Below are 16,967 nucleotides of genomic sequence, written 5' to 3'. Positions count from 1 at the left end.
AATGCCCTTTTTACAACTGAAAATGAAATAGAATTTTAACAACCGACTTGACCCATTTCACTATAATGATAACAGCGCGTACTCATATTTCTATGACAGAGGAGTGATTGTACTGGGTTGTATGAATATTATCATGAGAATGCCGCAAGCATGTATGGAGTACTGGAGTATAACAACGCATAGTTGCTTGCATGAGTCGACTTGGTCGAACAATCATGTTATAACTCAGCCAATCCAAAAACAATGAATGAAGCCGTGTAACATTTGGCTTTGTAATAGTTCACCACCTGTCCCTTGCTCATTCGTATTTGGCCGAATAAGGAGATGTTGGACCGATAGTAAAGTTTGATGGCCGATAAGGAGCTAATAACAAGGCTGGGAGGGTGGTATAATAGAGGATTTAAAAATCATAGGAGGAGGAGTATGGGGATAGGCTAGAGTGTTGGGAAATGATAGGCATTAGGAATATGACGAGGGTGATGGATATGTGGGTGGTTTTGAAATTGATCATAAACAGTCATAGTCATCACATTTAACACTAAATTAATCTAAGAATTTAAATGTTAAAAATAAAAATTACAATAATACATTACACTTTTATTGGTTGATCAAGAGTTGAGTTGGCATGCATAGATAGGACTAGTCTTTCTTGTTCAGATATGACTAATCTTTGCTATTCCTAACAGGTCCCTCTGAGATAAATTTGGCTGCAGCAGGTCCCTCTGAGATCTGGAGAATATGTGTGCAGCTTCTTTGAAATCTGGAAAAGAACTATATATGTGCAGGTTCCTTGATCTTTGGTGTTTGATGGAGCCTCGATGACAAGCAACATTTGAATCTCTGTTGAAACTATGTTGAATCTTTGCTGAAGTAGCTTGAGATATCAGTCTCTAACAGGTCCCTTTTATGTTTGCTGAATAGGTCCCTCTAATGTTGATGCTGGTAACATGGTCTTCCGAACAGAACAGGTCCCACTGCATAGTGCTTTTAAACACGTCCCTCTGATTAGAACAAAGACAAAAACAACTTCTTTATTGAAATCTGAAGTGTTGAAACAAACTCTTTAAGAATTTACAATGAGGAGATGAGATAAGAACAAAATATTGATGCTTCTCCCCCACTAAAGCTTTGACTTGTCCTCAAGTCATTATTCAATCGATGAATCAAATAGGAAACAAAAAGAAAAAGAATTCTTACCAGCCAAAGAATTGGTTTTCAAGTAAGAATTCTGGGTTAGAGTGTGCCAGAGTCTGGTTTTCACATCTAAACCATTATTATTATTATTTTTAATTATATATATATATATATATATATATATATATATATTAATTTCTTTTGAATTTCTAAATTGAAATGAAATGAACTAACGCAGAGATACTACAGCTGAAGGCTGCAATATCTCAACCTCTCTTTGTGGAGATACAGTTTGAAGAAAATTTTGCTTGCTGATGGGCCTATTGTAAAGTTTCAAGCGATGGCCATTGACAGTAAAGGGGTGGCCTTCTCCATTAATGGTAATGAGCTTGACTGATCCATTGTCATAAACTTGAACGATTTCGTATGGGTCCATCCAATGTGTGGTAAATTTGGCTTTATGATCTCTGAATTTAGAATCAAAGAGTAAAACCCAGTCTCCTTCTTTGAACTGCTTCTTCTTGATATGTGCACATGCCACTGCTTCCTTTGTTTTTGCATGAGGAGTGTTGTCTCCTCTGCTTGCTACCTCATTTCATCCATCTGGTTCAACTGCTGAATTCTTTCTTGTTGTGCTTCATTAAGATCAATTCCCAAATCTGCAGCCATCTTAAAAGTATGTATTTGAAACTCAATAAGAAGCATTACCTCTTTGTCATACACCAAATGGTATGGTGTAAATCCTGTAGTATTCTTCCATGTGATTCTATAAGCCCAGAGTGCATCTTTGAGCTTCTCTTCCCAATTCTTTCTGTTCATTGCCACAGTCTTAGTGATAATTCCTTCCAAAGTTTTATTTGTGGATTCCACCTGGCCATTGGCCTGTGGATGGTAAGGTGTACTTCTTCTGTGCTTGATTTGATATTTTTCTGTGATGTCCTTAACTAATTTTGAAGTAAACTGAGTACCTTGATCAGTCACTATCTCTCTTGGTACTCCATACCTTACAAAAATCTCTTCAAAAAGGAAGTTTACCACTGTTTGTTCAGTTTCTCAGACTAGTGCTTTAGCTTCAGCCCATTTTGTTACGTAATCAATACATACTAAGATGTACTTCTTACCATTGGAAGTTGGATTAATGGGTCCTATGAAATCTAGAGCCCATTTTTCAAATGGCTCTAGGTGTACTTGAGGCTGAAGTGGCATCTCATCTGTAGCCATTGGCCTACCCATTCTATGACAGCTATCACAATTCTTCACGTACTTCTTGGAATCCTTAAAAATAGATGGCCAGTAGTATCCAAGACTATGAATCTTGAATGCTGTTCGTTTAGCTGCAAAATGCCCACCACACGGTTCATCATGGCAAGATTTTAAAATATCAATTATCTCATCATTTCTTGCACATCGTCTAATAATCATATCATAACCAGTGTAAAATAAATCGCCATTAATCCATGAGTATTGAGCACTTTGTTTGACTAGCCTCTTCTTTTCCTTTGGAGTAAAGTATGGAGGTTTTCTTCCTGTGGACAAATAATTGGCCAAGTCAGCATACCAAGGATTCACTATTGAAATTGCAAATAGATTTTCATCTGGAAAAGAATCTTCAACCGAAACAACCTCACCTCGATTTTGCAGTCTAGAAAGGAAATCTGCCACCTGATTCTCCTTACCTGGTCTATCTAACACTGTGATGTTAAATTCCTGTAACAATAATAATAATCTTGTAACTCTACCACTAGTTACTGGTTTATTCATTAAATTCTTAATGGCGGAATGGTAAGTATGTAAAAAAACCTCATAACCAGTTATATAATGTCGGAATTTATTCACAACATGTATGATGGCAAGCATATCTTTTTCTGTGACTGTGTAGTTTAATTCTACAGGTGTTAGATTTTTGCTAATGAAATAGATGGCATAATGACAAGACTCCTATTTTTTGCCTAATGAGGCACCTACTGCAGTATCAGATGCATCTGTAAAGATGTGAAATGGTAGGTTCCAGTTAGGTCCTTTTAAGACTAGTGTAGTTGATAACTTTTCTTTGAGTGTTTCAAATGCTTGCTGACAATGCTCATTCCAGTTGAAAGGTGTATCTTTTGCTAGAAGTTTAAACAGAGGTGAAGCTATTTTACTAAAATGTTCAATAAACCTTCTGTAATAGCTTGCATACCCAAGGAAACTTCTTACCTCTTTTTGAGTCTTCGGAATTGGCAAATTGACAATGATCTGGATTTTCGATGGATCAACTTTAATGCCCTGAAAAGAAATATAGTGGCCTAATACTATCCCCTATTTAACATCATAAAACACTTTTCATTGCTCAGGGACAGATTAGCTTCAATACATCTCTTCAAAACTTTTTGAAGATTCTCTAATGCATGCTCAAATGAATCACCATATAGTGAAAAATCATCCATGTAAACTTCAACACAATCATGAACTAAATCAACAAAAATAGCTAATACAGCTCTCTGAAATGTAGCTGGATCATTGCAAAGTCCAAATGGCAAAACATTATAAGCATAAGTGCCCCAAGGACAAGTAAAAGTGGTTTTGTCCTGGTCCTCTAAGGCTCTCCTGATCTGGTTGTAGCCACTGAAACCATCAAGAAAAGAGAATGATGATTTCCCAGCTAATGTGTCTAGCACTTGGTCAATAAATGGTAGTGGGAAATAATCTTTGAGCATTGCGATGATTTCCCAGCTAATGTGTCTAGCACTTGGTCAATAAATGGTAGTGGGAAATAATCTTTGAGCATTGCTTTGTTCAATTGTTAGTAATCAACACAAATCTGCCACTTACCATTTTTCTTGGGCACTACTACCAATGGGGATACAGACTGACTGTCAGAGATAGGATAGATAAAATTGACTTTCAACAGTTTTTGTAATTCCTCTCTAACAATATCCTGGAGCATGGGGTTCATTCGTCTTTACTGTTGCCTCACTGGTTTGATATTACTATCGGTATAAATATGGTGAGTGCATGTTTCAGGGTGAATCTCGTGCATATCGGTGTAGTCCCAAGCAAATGATTTCTGGTATTTTCTCAATAATTGAATCATTTTTTCCTCCTGAGATGAGTCTAGGTGAGTGCCAATATTCAAAGTTTTTCCTGGACTAATCTCTATGGTCTTGCTCTGTGTGTTTGTGATAGATTGAATGGGAAAAATGTCTTGAAATGTTGTTTGCAAAGATTGAATGGTGCATGTTTCCTGAAAATTTTGTGCCAAAAGTTCATCTGCAGCATGGTATTGGTCATTTCTCAAATCTTCGGAAACATCAGGCTGAGAAAGGAACAACTCTACCAAATCATCATTATTATGTTCTTGAAAATCATAGATTTGGTTGATGCTAAAAACAGATTGAACTTCTTCTTTGTCATTGTATTTATCGTCAAGCTATAAATTGTGTGCTACTGCTGGTGATTATGCTGATGGGTAAAAAGTGAGTTGTTTTCTTTCAGTTCCTCGTGAAATAATCATATTACCCGATCGACATCCTATGAATGCATCAGCAGTTGCTAACCATGGTCTACCAAGAATGATAGGGTGTCCTCCTAAATTGGATTTTGGTTGAAGAACTAAAAAGTCCACTGGATACTCCCAAGAGTCCAGTGAAACAATTATGTCCTCCAAAATCCCTTCAGGAATCACTTTAGACCTATCAGCGAGTTCTAGAACAATTGTTGTGTGTTGCAAATTTGTGAGCTGGAGTGTTTTCATGGTTTCAAGAGTCATGACATTTATTGCGGCCCCAAGATCAATTAAGGTGTTTGGAATATGTATGTTTTTAATGATTGTAGTGACTCTGGTAATACCAGGATCAACATACTTTTCCATTGAGATGGTGTTTGTTATAAGGCCAGCTAAATGTCCAATAACATGAATGGTTTGTGGATCAACTCTTTTCCTAGTAGGCTTTTTAAGGCACAGTTCTTTGATGGCTTTAATATATATGGGAATGTCTTTTATGGCTTGTAGTAGTGGAATTTTTATATAGACATTCTTTAGCTCATATAAAACATCAAACTGTGGTATAGACATTGGAAGTTTTGTTTGGACCAATCGGTGTGGAAAAGGTGGTGGATGCAACGGTTGCATTTGTTTATTTTTGGTGTCATCATTTTGTTTTCTTTGCATTGAAGTTTCATTTTCATTTTCTTGATTTTCTTCTTGTTTATTAGCTGTTGGAGATTCTTTGTGAAGTACCTTACCAAACCTCAAATTGTTATTTTGCAAGGGTAATGTGGGATTTGAGGTTCCCTCATCTACATTGTAGGCTGGTCTCTTTGCTCTGTTATTTGGATTTGGTACAGGTTGAGCAGGGATTTGAGTAGGTCTGGGAGGTTGTGAGTTAGATGGAAGTTGTAATTGTGGTGGATTTATTGGTGGAGGAGAAGGCAGTGCTTGTTGAGTGGGTTGAGGTTTATGTGGGTAAACAACTTGCTGCTGAGGATATTGCTGATATGGTTGAGGATATGGTGAGTATGGCTGATGATATTGTTGATATGGTTGCGAATATGGTTTGTATGGTTGAGGATATGAATGATATTGTTGAGAGTATTGCTGAGATGGTCTCCATTGTTGTTGTGGGTAATTTTGGTGCTGCCATGGCATGGGTACATTCCACGAATTATCAGCATACATCTGATCATGTATAGGAAATTGCAAATTCTGGTTTGAGAACATACCATGAGGTGCTGGTTTTGGCTGCCATGGTCTCTTTGCGCCCATGTAATACACATTTTCCATATCTGTGTTAGCTGCCACATTACAATTCTGCAAAACCTTGACTTTAGAGCAATGAAATATATCATGATTTTCAGTACAAAAGGCACAAACTTGAATGTTTTCTAATGGGCAGTCTTTTAATGCATGTTTCTTCTGGCATTTTGGGCAAAAGATATCCATCATTTGATCTTCCTCTTCTTGTCTCTTCTTATCTTTTAGAGTGTCAATTTGAGTTCCTAAGGTACTTAATAGATCTGTTTTGAATTCCTCTAACAGGTTCCCTATTTCAGCCCTTGTGACACTTGCTGAAGCGGATTTTGTGGCTTTGGATGATATGGTTCTTTTTCCAATTTTGGCTTTGCTCCTAGAATACTTTTCACATAACTCAGCAATTTCTTCAAAAGGTAAAGTGGAAATATCACCTTTACCCATCAAATTAAGATCATCTAAGTATTCCTCTCGAATGCCTTTCAAAAATATTGTGCGAATCAGATCAAGAGGCATGGTTCTGTGTTTTGATTTTTGTAAATTGTGAACAAACCGCTCTAAGTACTCCTCTAAATTTTCATCCTCTTGTTGGTTCATCCTAAAGATATCATCTTTGGAAATATTTCGATCTACAATAAGGCTGGTATTTCTTCAGGAATATTCTTCTCATGCCATCCCAATCAGTTATCGCATGTTCACCAAGCCCCATGAACCATCATAATGCTGATGCTTTTAATGTTGTTGGGAAGAGTCTAAGCCTATGGGCATCATCCGTGTAACCATATGTTCGACATACATTGTCAAACTCGAACAAGAATGAATCTAGGTCTTCTGAAGCCATGCCATAAAAGTTTGGTAGCACGGATGGGGGTATGTTTTTCATTTTTATTTCATCATCCTCCTCTGGTTCTTGGATAGGAAATTTAAAAGTTGACTCTTCCTCTTGACCTTGATTTGGTGGTCCTCTTTCTGATCCATGTCCTTCTTCCGCCATTTTGATAGGTTCCTTTGTTGATTTAATTTCTTGCTCAGTGTCACTTATTTCAAAGAGAAGTTCAAGGAAAGATTTTGAGTTACTGTGCTACTTTCTCCTTTTATAGAGGATTCAAGGGAATGTTTCTTCTGTGATTTGTGTGCTAATAGAATTTGCCTCTCAATTAGTGTGAGTATTTGCCCTGATTTTTGTTTATCCTCTAACTTTTATATGGCGACTTCCTCAGCTGATGTTGTGTGTTCAACGTTTCCTAAAGGGTCTGCTCCTAATGGTAGGTTAGTTTTTGGATGGGGGGTTTTTATGAATCTACCTTTATTATCTCTAGATCTAGGCATAAATAAACATGACTTCTAAATCTATGTTTTTGCTTGTTTTTGTTTATTAATTTTTATTTTTTATTTTTCGAAACCCTCTAACTACGCCTCCCCGGAAACGGCGCCAAAATGTAGTGGCCAATATAGGGTGCTAGATTAGACTAGATTTACTATCAACTAGGGTCAGTAAACTTCGAGGCATGCATCTACAGTCTATAGACATAAAGGATTCCTAACTAAGTGTTTATTGTGATAGGTTGCAGTACTTCTTTACAGAAGGTTAAGATATGTTTCCTCTCACCTTAACACTCAGATAACCTAACTTATCTAACTGTCCTAAAGATGCAACATATCACTAGACTGATATTTTAATCCCCTTACAATGATGCTATGCACAAAAGCTCTGTCTAGTTAACACTTGAGCATTCATGGAAAATCAAAAGCAATCAAAAGCACACTAAAATTTAAATGCATGAAAAACAGAGTCTATGGAGATGCTTCAAAATATAACGATAGATCAAATCTATTACAAGATATGGTTCAATGATCTTAACGATGAAATCTTCAAGCTATCACCATAAATACCATTTGTGAGAATTTCAAATCAAATCAACAAAATCATAAGCATGGAAATAACATTAAACACTATGCGTTCTATTCGAATTCGAAAAATGCTAAGGAAATGAAATTAACAGTATACCAATCCATGCAGGGCCCGTCCACATTTCAATGGTACACTGAAGTAAACTCAAGCAATGACAGATTTAATGCATAAACACTGCTGGACTAAAACCGTGACTGTATTCAAGTACTGTAGATTGCAATTACATACAAAAGTTCTATTCTCAAACGATGTACCGAGATAATAATCGTAACTGTCCCCTTAACAAAAATAATACACAGTCTTTATCTGCCTGTCCCTATCGGGATCGAATGTACATTCATTGAGAAGTTGTTTCCGCTTTTACAAAGGAATGATTTTTGGTCATTTCTAATCTAAATCGATTTCCAAAAAGAAAACAAAACGAAACTGGTTTGGGAAACTATGGCTTTTACTGCCTTTATAACCAAAACGCTGAGGTTTGAGCAGCATGGACCACATAACTAGGAGCTTTTGATTTGCTGTAGAATCGATTTTTCACCATGCATGTACATTCCAATTTTCGTTCCTATCCATTGCTTTGGCTTGCCTGTCAGCCAGTCAGGCCACGTGTCAGATGATAAACCATTTACAGGATGTTATGACTTCCTGTAACTTTTTTATTGAAAATTCCTAATTTCTAACATAAAAACTCATAAATTAACTTTAATGCAAACTAACAACTATAATGCTATTAATTAATCAATTTTAAGGAATATAAGGGATCTATGGAGGAAAAGGTAGACAAATGATGGTGTTTTTAGAAGAAAAAGATGGTAATGGAATGGTACCAACACAAATCATCTACAATGATATCACAATAACTGTCCAACATCCCTTGAATTTCAATTGGTAAACCAGAAACTTTTGTGGAAGTAATTATTATGTTGGGTTTGCAAACCAAAGCAAAACTTACCTCATCTTCCTCCATCTGTTGTAACTACTCCTTTCCACTCAACAAAAGGATTTTTGGATCATGTTTCTTCAATGTATCCTCTTCTTTTATTGGCAGCAATGTATGATTGACACCATCTTTGCTAAATTTGTATGTGTTCTTCTTTCCATCGTGCATAGCTCTTCTGTCATACTGCCATGGTCTACCCAACAATATATGACACACATCCATAGGCATCACATTGCACAGAATTTTGTCTCTGTATTTTCCCAACTGCAACTCCACTTCACATTGCTTATTCACTACCAACTGATATCCCTTTTGAAGCCATGACACCTTGTAAGGTGTTGGATGTTTCTTTGTTTTCAATTTCAACTTCCCCACCACTTCTGTGGAGACCAAATTATCTGTACTACCACTATCTATTATCATCTGAGAACACTTCCCTTGAACCTTACATACAGTCCTGAACAAGGTTTTCCTTTGTGGTGGTTCAACAATTTCCTTAGCTGGTTTTAAAAAAAAATTGTTGACTACCAAAGATTCCCCTTTCTCTGGTACATTCTCTTTGTTTATTACCTTTGTTGATTCCTCTTCAATTTTTGCAACAATTTCATTCCTCTTATTTGTTCCTATATTTTCTGGGCACTCATAAGCTTTGTGTCCCAGCTTGTTACATCTGTAACATCTAACTTCTCTTCCTCTACCCCTGCCTCCTCTTCCTATGGAAAAACTCCCTCTGCCACTTGCATCGCCTCCTGTGGGTGCATGCTGACTTGAGCTGCTGCTAGCTCCATCTCCAGGTGTTGTAGATCTTCCTCTACCACCTTGTCTTCCCCTTCCTCGGAAAGTACCTCTATTTCTGGTAGACTACTTCCTCGTGAGTTTTTCTTCAGCCTTCAGTACCATCTGATAAGCCTCTTCTACTGTTTTAGGAGAGAATAGACTTATCTCATCTTGAATCTCCATTCTAAGACCATTCACACATCTGGAAACCTTCTCATATGTATCTTGGATTTTTCCAGCTCTTATACTCACTTTGTAGAATTCCTCTGTGTATTCCTTTACTGTCATAGACCTCTGCCTAAGATTCTACATCTGTCTAAATAATGTTTCCTGATAGTCACTTGGCAGGAACTTATGTTTCAGTTTTTCCACCATCCTGTTCCAATTCTTAATTGGTTGTTTTCCAAGTCTTCTTCTTTCTGCCTGCACTTCATCCCACCAAAGTGCTACATGTCCTTTCAGTTTCGTGACAAAAAACTTCACCTTCTTTCCTTCATCTGTTTCTTAATAATCGAAGAATTTCTCCATGTCATTTATCGAGTATATCAATTCCTCAGGGCTTAAGCTTTCGGTGTAGATTGAGACTTCAAGTCTAGGCTTGGATGTGGATCTCAATACCGACCTAAAGAATCTCATTTTAGGAGTTACATCTGTAGGTTCTACTTCTGCAGCTTCAGCTTCAGGTTCACTGACATCTCCAGCATCTACATCTCTTCCCATTTCCACTGCTTCCAATCTAGCTTGCATCTGTTTCATAGCTTCCAACACTTCAGCATTTGCAACTGGTCGTCCTCTTCTTCGACCACCACCTCTTCCTCCAACTCTGAAAGCCATGTTGGATTTCTTTTTCTGATCCTTGAGATCCTGTTCAATGTCAGTAGGCTGCTCTGATACCACAAATGGTGGCCGGGGTGCAGGCGTAATGGACAATCGTTCAAATCCGGAAATGATTTCTGCAAGTTCAGGCGGAATTTCTTCTTAGATTTCCTGCAGAGTATCAGTCCTCTACTTCCAACTTGGCTATTTTGCTAAATTAGCAGAATTGCTAAATATTAGCCAAGATGACAAGTGCTTTACAAATCCTCTAAGCATCACACATCGCAATCGCAAGCTCACCGGGACAGGGTTCATTTACTCATGAACGATGCGATGCAATATTAATCGGCGATCCTCGTATCGCACATCACATTTCACAATTCCTCCAGGCCAGGATCCATTCACTTATGAATGATGTGATGCGATATTAATCGGCGATCTTCGTATCGCACGTCGCATTTCACAATTCCTCCAGGCTAGGGTCCATTCACTTATGAACGATGCGATGCGATATTAGTCCACGTAATATGATTCTAAGTACTATAAGTTGAGGGGATAAAAGTGGCAGAGAAAAAAATGAATTGATCATGATTGATCCACTGAAAACTAGGGTTGTATAGGCATGTAGTGTAATGAAAATGGAACGACGCTGAATTTATTAATATATTGAAAATGGAATGAAGGAAGATGTTAAATTTTGAGGAGGAAGCGAATGGATTGACGGAAGACACAAGAATGGAAGTGAAGAAGAAGAATAGAATTAGAATTAGAATTAGAATTAGAATGGTTGTAAAATATAGTTTTATAAACATTGTTGTTTTCCCACATGTGTTTCGCGAAGGAAAGAAGAAGGCGTATATAAGAGGGGCAGTGGGCATTCATAAGCACGACCTTACTTGAACAGGATCTGTTCTATAGGTTGTACGTCAAAGTCTGCGTAGATTCCTATTCAGACAAGCACAAAAATCCGGAAGATGAACGATGGCTCCCGGGCCAGAGCGCGAATGCTGTGATGGTTGGGGGTTTCCACTCTCACCCTTCTCCCCATGAACGTCCCGTCTGTGACATTTCCAGTTCCACACGGTGAAGGCCTGAGAGCGTTCTGACGGATTCGATTCAACAAACTTTTTCGTTTTAGTTTGTTCTCACGGATTCACCCAACTTTTCGTTTTAGTTTTGTTTCCATTTCCGGTTTCACGCGTCCGTTTTTTAATCTATTTTTCGTGAAGCTGGCTCACACATTTTACTTCTCCACACTTTGCATTATTTATTTTATTTAATCGCTGGGCATTTCAGTGCTCCACAGCTTGTATTATTTATTTTAATTTTAATTAATTGCTGGGCAACCACGCAGAAATTCAACACCCACCATTATTAGTCGCTGCCATCTGGTGATGGCATGGGACTATAGTTATCGAAAATCACGATGTTAACATTAGTAATCGAAAACCACGATGTTAACATTAGTTTACCTGTTTCTTAGTACCGGTTGAGGGAGTATACCGAAAGTTTTTTGGTACATAGTAACCGGTTGAGGGAGTATACCGAAAGTTTTTTGGTACATAGTAACCGGTTGAGGGAGTATACCGAAAGTTTTTTGGTACATAGTAATTCACTGTGTTATTTGGCCTCTTCCCAAGGCTTGCATTTGCGGTTATCGCTGACAGATCTCTACAATTGCTGCTTTTATAATGGCTATCTTGTTCCTATAATTTTTGGTGTTCATACGTTTTTGGAATTTGCATTTTCAAAACAAAACTAATGCTAGCATTAGTTAACAAACATTAAATGCCATTTCCATAATATTTGGTTCGTATTATGCTTTGTAAAACATTGTTTATGGTCAATACACATGGCACACTTCTCTTTCGTCAGTACACATTGCACACCACATCGCTGTGTGCATGCATGGACTAGTGTGGTGGCGATAGCTTTCTACATGTCCGTACGCTGAATGCTCTATCTTATATGCCTACCACAGCTTGCAATCTAGGTGCCATGCTCTGCATTAACAAGATTTGAAGGACAATTTACTGGAACAACAAGACAACTGAAAGGAGGAACCAGACAACTTGTTGCAGGAGGAGTCAGAGGAACCAAAAAAATAAAAAATCAATTTACAGGAGGAACCAAAGGAACCAAAAAATTGGCCATGTGCATGTGAAACTATAGATAGTTCTTTAAGCGTGGTAGAGGCAGGATAGAATTCAGGGTCTTTCTCTTCCAACCCTTCAAAATTGCTATTTCCATTCCTAAATCCCCAAGCCAGTAGAGCAGTTGCTGCAGGCGTAGCTATGCCTTCAACGGATATGCAAGGTACAAAGGCCCCAAATCTTGAACGAAAAGTGCTTAATGGTAAACCATATAAAATCATGTAAAATATAAAAGAATAAAACCATTTAAAATCTGTACAAAGAATCGCAGTCCTAAAGGCCGCTTTGCCAATCTTCATGATGCAGTGATATTTTTTCATATTTTTTCAATTTCAGACAGATTTTGTATTTGGGGATTCAATCACTATTCAGGATAGGATGCACAAGTCACTATTCAGGATAGGAAAGAACTTCACGGAGTAATAGAGCAGCTACTCTAGATAATGAGAATAATTGTCTATTCTAAGTTGATTGAACCAATTTTGTAAACTTTGTTGTATCGCTGCGCTCCAAATGTAGACTTTAATATGAAATATATTTGCGCATTTTAATATGAAATATATTTCTTGCTACAGTTAAAAAAAAAAATGTTGCTAGATTTTGGAGATCTTAAGTGTTTATTCCATTAGGCATCTGCTTGTGAAGTTTCTTCCTTCCATATTTATAATGGGTATAACTTGGAGAAATTGCATGAAGTCTATGCCTGTACTATATACACATTAAAGAAATTGCTTGAAGTCTATGCCTGCACTATTGACCACTCTATCTTTGCTTATTCATTGTGTCCTGGGATAACATGAAAGTTATGCCCCGAATAGCCATAGCTAATCTTTTGTGTGTATTTGTGTTTCACTTTCCCAGTTATTATGATAATGCATAGCTCAAACAAATTGTCAAAAATAGTTTCCCCGCAAGACGCAATTATCTTTACAATTATCACTAAAAAGGTATTCAAATGGTTACTCACCATTTCGTGTATGCTTGGAGCCTTTTCCACAACTTGCAAGATGCAATTATCTTTATAATTATCGCTAAAAAGGTATTCAAATGGTTACTCACCATTTCGTGTATGCGTGGAGCCTTTTCCACAGCCCTCTGGGCGCCATCAATAATTTTCTTATCACCACGAAAAGAACACTTCGGAGAAAAGACCATCTGTAATAATAAAAACACCATCTGCAATAATAAACCAGTAGAGCACTTTATTTTGTGAACTAATAATTGAAATCTCTCAATCAAACACTATATCAATACTAACTGCTTATCCTTGGCCTTCCTTGCCTTATAGGTTGTTCGTTAAGCTGCTCTGGTGAGAAATAAAATAAGGTATACAGTTAAGGCTCCTCACTAACGCTCTTAGGAAATATAAAAAGAAAATAGGTTAGCCAAGCACTTACCCACGGTTTCAGTTCAGCGACAAGTTCTATCGTGTACCTAGCTGACCACCATATCTGAATAGGTCATTCATCAACAGAACGCAGTGGAAACACACAAGGTGGAGTCTCCGAAGGAACGATACAAGGCAATGCACTAGGCGATTCGACCTGTAACATAATAAACTCCAATGGAACACTTTGGGCTTCCAACCAGTTCTACAGTCACAATGGATTTATCTCACTGAATTTGGAATTATCTCGGCGTTATCTTCGCAAGTCTGTAGCAAGCTCTGTAACAGATTCATTCTTAGCTCATTCTGCAACTAAACAGGGCACTAGCTTTGAAAGTCAACATAATGAATTAGTTTTCCATTTCCAGAGGGTGCACCTGTTCAGCATGGAAGCCCATCAAGCCCACGTGCCCTTCATATTAGTTTTGCTTATTACTACTTATTTTTTCGCTTATTATTAATACTATTTACTTTTTGTTTTTACTGCAAATCGTTTTTTTTTTCAAAACAAACCGTTAAGATACCCTTATTTATATGCGGGATACTTTATATATGCATGTAGGAACTACCTTTCGAGAGAAAAGGAATATTTATCCCCTAACGGGGACTCCGAAGATTGGTCGTATCATGTATTAAAGGACTGCTAGCTACCTATTTGCTCTATTTGGAAATGCCAAATGTGGTTTTACGGTTGCATCAAATGGGAATAGTTCAATTACTACCCAATATTGCATTATATAGTCGAGTTGGCATTTCGTACTTCTCACTAAATGTGTTACATAAAAGAAGGCGTAAAACTATACCACACATTCTCATACGCCCATTCCACTTGACAGGCATGTGAAAATATTTAATACAATTTCATGACAGCAATCTCATACCCCCATAATGAGCCAAGCCCAACATGTCGATATGATGATGTCCGGTAATTATTGCACCGAGAGGATCTACCCTGCTATTTACTAATGGATATCCCTCCTTCTGCAATGTTGGGACTGATGTTCACACTGCTTCAAGACCTTTCAGGCTTGGTACCATTATTCCTTCTTGTTTAACTCCTACTTTTGCTAATATTTCTTGTGGATTTTAATTTACTACATTAATGGGATTACCCATTTCCTCTTCGTCATGTTCTTCTAAGAGATGTTACTGTGGAAACTACCATCCCTTGGGATTTTTGGATTGTTTCTTTCTACTTCTTGGATATTTGTTTTGCTGAGGGCACACATATTTTGTAAGTGTCCTATTTGTAGACATATACGACATTTAAATGTCGTATTTTCAAAATCTAAAAACTAGGTCCAACACTGATTGTTATGTATCATATGAATGGTGTTATAGGCCATTTTGTCACATTTAATCAATAGGCCCGCAAAATGGATCAATCAACATCCATGAACACCTTGTCATCATCCGTACACATAGCTCTAAGAATGACTCTTCCAAATCCCTGAGTTTCTGAGTCTGACTGCTTCAAAAAAATATTTGTAAGGCCCAATGCACCCTAGCCCTTTAAAGGCCCGCATTCAGCAACATGTTTCTCCATTTTTCACCTGCACTGATAAACAACAGGTTGTCCCTTGTTTGGGGTGTGTTGATTCTATAAATTCGGAAAAAATAAAAATATTCCCAAAGATTCCTCTTCCAGAAGCTTCCAAGAGTTGTTTCAACCATTTACCTTGGATATTGAATCCTATCTAATCCTACCTTGGATATTTCACCTTTTATCCCTTGAGCTCATCCTCCCATCAAGAGTGGATCTCAAGTGTAGATTGGTAAATGGATAATAATTCCTAAACCACCACACTCTCCTATAAATTTACAACTGTCTACAACATCATGGTTGGATTTTGGAGTCTGATCATGCCCTCATGTTGCTTCCTTGAATCTAAGAGAATCATCATCTCCATGCATTAGGGTGACATTAAGGTGTGCTTTGTGATGAGGAAGGATAAGTCAACTTGGTAGATCTCTACAAGATCAACTACTATTCTTGGTTGCAAACTCTCTCCTTTTGATATTAATACAAAGAGTATAACATTTTCCTATATATGTTATGTTATGTTTACATTCATATGTTTCAATGTTTTGTTGATCCATTGAATAATGTAATTGGATAATGATACATATATGTCGTAGATATTTGGCTTGTTGTGATTGTATGTGCATGTTCTCATTATAGCAATCAGAGCTACGGTTAGAGCTTACACACCGAGAGGAGAGAAAATCTTGCAACAGGTTCCAGGTAAGCTTCTTTTCATTCTTCAATTTCTCTAAGAAGAAATTTATATTCTTTTCTTTTTTGTTGTTCTAGACCAGTCCACTAGGTCTAGGTAAGATACTTTTGTCCGCAATCGTAAATTCTGCATAACAAATTGGTGACCATACTGGGGAACGTTTCTTTCCCTTAGTGGTTTCGTTGACCTTAGTACTTGTTTCACCTCTTCAACATACCTCCATTTCCTCACTCAATCTGAATTGACCTTAGGAAGATCTTTCACTGAGCTTCATTTGATTGTTTGTATCAGAACTTAAGCTTTACATTGATCAATGCTTCCCCTGGTATGGATACAAAACATTGCAGTGCACTCTAGCCATCTTTTCACCTGCGCTGCAGTGCACTGGTAGCATATTTGCACCTGCGCTAACTCCTGTTTCATGCAAAAAATCCCTTTTCATGGTTTTCTCTCTAATTGACTTCGTTCTAGTTGGTCCTCCTTGAGCATGTCTTGGTCTCTCAGAAGTGTTCATCTTGTTTGATTTTGGTTTTGAGTGTCTTGGATAGGAATTTATTTGGATTTTGTTAGGGTCCAACCCTAACCCCCTTATTTATGTAATAGGTTCGAGTCATAGTTATAGTTAGTTAAAGAGTCAATAAAGCCCATATTGGATTTCAGAGATCTGTGGTTTGTGCTATTTGAATTTTTGATCGGAGAACCCACAGTAATGGAGTTTTTACACCAACATTTCGAATCCCAAATGGGATCCATCATCAGGGAAAAGAGAAAGATGATAAAAGAAGAGCCAGATGGAGGAAATAAATACTCATGAGGGATGAATAATAAAAGCAAAGCACAGGTCGGCAGGAAAGATAAATAATGAAACCTAATTTTAATGTT

The 16,967-nt window shown here is 37.4% G+C and overlaps 1 non-coding gene across 1 annotated transcript; it reads left to right on the top strand.

Annotated features, from left to right (window-relative positions):
* Positions 1 to 11,194: 11,194 nt before the first annotated feature.
* On the top strand, positions 11,195 to 11,420 carry LOC149250942 (small nucleolar RNA U3). The gene has a single exon (XR_016267620.1). It is a non-coding gene; the product is annotated as a small nucleolar RNA U3 (small nucleolar RNA).
* Positions 11,421 to 16,967: the final 5,547 nt, after the last annotated feature.

This window comes from Pinus tabuliformis, chromosome 7 (assembly GCF_031772625.1).
Source record: "Pinus tabuliformis cultivar Carrire ecotype Pingquan chromosome 7, CPIR1, whole genome shotgun sequence".
NCBI classification, from domain to species: Eukaryota; Viridiplantae; Streptophyta; class Pinopsida; order Pinales; family Pinaceae; genus Pinus; species Pinus tabuliformis.
Note: the sequence above shows the minus strand (reverse complement) of the source record. Positions and strands in the feature narration are given on the sequence as shown.